General features: G+C 38.9%; 1 protein-coding gene across 3 annotated transcripts in view; it reads left to right on the top strand.

Annotated features, from left to right (window-relative positions):
- Positions 1-1,511: 1,511 nt before the first annotated feature.
- The window catches only part of LOC108191691 (uncharacterized), an 11,871-nt gene continuing 10,360 nt past the window's right edge, over positions 1,512-3,022 (top strand). Inside the window, exons 1-2 of one of the 3 annotated variants that reach the window (XM_073918069.1) lie at positions 1,512-2,277; positions 2,683-3,022. The exon at positions 2,683-3,022 is cut by the window's right edge and continues 1,621 nt beyond it. The gene's annotated coding sequence lies outside the window, so the exon portion shown is untranslated. The remainder of the gene's footprint in view (positions 2,278-2,682) is intronic. The other 2 variants (XM_021480206.3, XM_073918070.1) reach the window with 2 other exon arrangements.

Genomic DNA, 3,022 nt, shown 5'->3' with positions numbered 1-3,022 from the left:
CTCTCTTCATATAGCCGTATGCCTAATACATATCCATAAAACACTGTGATATAACCGCGCTCGGATCGGATCGCTTTCTCACTGCAATCGATCCGCTCCAGTGTTCGTTTCAATCGGGCCGAGACCACCTCACTCAAGCGATCTCGGAGCGATTACTTTGGCGCGGAACAGAGGCCGCGATTGCCCTGTTCACATATGCCAAACGAACCGCACTAACTGGGCAAACGAGATGCGTTCCGAAACAAAAGTGTAGGTGTGAAAGCACCCTTAGAAACAAAACACTGACCCGTGTCTCCAAACAATTCTTCTTCCACCTTGTTTTGGCAACACAACTTGGCATCTCTCTGCCGTCTGTACACTGTTACAGGTAAAACAGTCTTCGAAGCTATCATGCATATTAATGAAGCTGCACCTCATTCACAATAGAGTGCAGTGACTGGTTTGAGCCAAGTCTTATGAATTAATGCTGCAAGCTCAAACACGTCACGTTGTACTCGCTGGTACAGACAGCCGGTCTCCACGCTGGAATACACACAAGAATCTAATCGCCATGATCCAGCTTTAAAAATTCGTTTCAAACAGGAAGAATGAATTTGCTCGAAATAATGCAAAAACAACAGATTTTTACTACTTTTTTTTTGTGAAATATGTGTCCTAAAAGTGTTTTTAGCAGCGTGGGACACATATATGACTGTCAACATCTCAAAAAATGTGTTTTGATGTTTCGTGACCCTTTAAATGCTCATAATAAGGACCATTAACATCCCCCCATGAGATTTTCATTTGGTGCACAGGGTCAACACATAAGCAGGGGAGGTGGACTGATTCATGGAGCATCATTTAAAGCAGATCTGAGAGCTGTGGCGGATTTTCCATATTGTAGTGATATTACTGTAAACTTAATAACTAAATCATTTTGACTAAGGTCCGTCTTTAAAAACTGAAAGTACCGCCGACGATACAAACTAACTTTGCCTCTGAATAAACATACACAAAAAACACTGATCACACACTTGCCAAATCTGTAGAGACCGGACAAACAACACCAACTGGAACCGCGTCTTTTTTATTTTTTATTTATTTATTTATTATTATTTTTTTTTTTAAGAAAACAAGCAACAAATCAGGATTTCACCCTTTCCAGATGCGAAAATCTCAAAATATGTCTTCTGGTGTTGTGTGACCCTTTATATGCTGAAATACTTTGTTTTTTTTTACTTGTTTAAATCCTAAATGGTTGGCTAAAAGTGCATTAGTTGAATTTCTGATCAGATTTTTTTTATTAGTTTGCACAGCATTGGCAAGCCCAGTTCTGGCATGGAAGCCCAATTCTTGCATGGGATAAAATATAAAAAAAAAGTTACTAAATTCTAGTATTTATCTAATATCTAATGTGTATTTATATATATATATATATATATATATATATATATATATATATATATATATATATATATATATATATATATATATATATATATATATATATATATATATGCATATATTATTAAGAACAGTTCACTTAATTATACACTTTTCCATCATGTAATAGGTTTTGTTTCAGATGTATATTTACAAATTACTAAAAGAAATTAGATTCTAGGTCAAATTGTAATTAAAATTCGATGCACCGGTCAAATACTTCAGTAATTACATGTATAGAGTTACAAAAGGTTATCAATGCTGCGAACGATTGCGACGGTGTCAAAAGGCCCTGATTGCTCTTGAATAATGAAGGCTAAAGCTTGGGTTATTACTGTAACTAATACACATTGTTCCGTTCACACCGTCTCCAACTCTAAACACACCACACCAAAGCACACGTCAGAGATTTAACATGGTGTAAGGTTTTCCCTGAGCTTTCTATTGAGGTCTGAACTAAACTGACCTGAACATGCTGAACTGTAAGACTACACGTCCTGCTTCTGCATCCTTCAATTAAATATTCAGTGTGTGCCGAGTGCTTTTGTTTCCGCAGTGATGCAGGATAAATCAAGTTCAAGTCTTAGACGGTCCAGGTGCAGTCTGTGTGCGAGATGTAGATCAGAATTAAGCAAATACCTGCATTTAATTCAGGTGTAGTAACGTTTTGGAATCTGGTGTAGTTTATATACATATGTAGATGGGATTATCCTGGTTATAATGTACTACTATTTATGATCAAGCCATGTTTCTAATGGATCGGTGACTTCGTTTTCTTCTCTTGATTTATGGAGTTTGAGGTAAGTTTGTACCTACACTGGGGTTTGTGCATGGGGACTTTTAATTTTCAGCCATGCCCTGCTGAAAAATCCAGCTTAAACCAGCCTAGGCTGGTTGGCTGGTTTTAGCTGGTCAACCAGGCTGGTTTTAGAGGGGTTTTGGCCACTTCCAGGCTGGTTTCCAGCCATTTCCAGCCTGGTCTTAGCTGGTCAGGCTGGAAAATGACCAGTTAAATCCAGCTAAAACCAGCTTGACCAGCCTGGTTTAAGCTGGACATAGCTGGTTTTGGCTGGGCTCCCAGCCTGCTAGGCTGGTCAAGCTAGTTTTAGCTGGTCATCTCCCAGCCTAACCAGCTAAGACCAGGCTGGAAATGGCTGGAAACCAGCCTGGAAGTGGCCAAAACCCCTCTAAAACCAGCCTGGTCGACCAGCTAAAACCAGCCAACCAGCCTAGGCTGGTTTAAGCTGGATTTTTTAGCAGGGTCATGTTCAGTCTTGTCAATAATCATTGCGTTTCATAGATATTTGCATCAGATGTGGTTGTGTTTAAGATCTGATTTCCTTAAAGAAAAATAATCTTCACTGCCTGATTGATATACGATATAAAGTGGGTCTCAGGCCGTACAAAAGGCACTGCATTATATTCCATTGTTGTGAACTATGTCTTTAAAATAAGGACATTATTTTACCACCGTATTTTTTATGGGAGTTTCAGCACTCGTCTGCTGCTCCTGACGGCACAATATTGGATCCATTTTGTGCTTAAATGAATGCTTACCCTACTGAAAAAAAACTGCTTAAACCAGCCTAGGCTCTTTGGC

This window comes from Danio rerio, chromosome 12 (assembly GCF_049306965.1).
Source record: "Danio rerio strain Tuebingen ecotype United States chromosome 12, GRCz12tu, whole genome shotgun sequence".
Classification (NCBI taxonomy): domain Eukaryota; kingdom Metazoa; phylum Chordata; class Actinopteri; order Cypriniformes; family Danionidae; genus Danio; species Danio rerio.
Note: the sequence above shows the minus strand (reverse complement) of the source record. Positions and strands in the feature narration are given on the sequence as shown.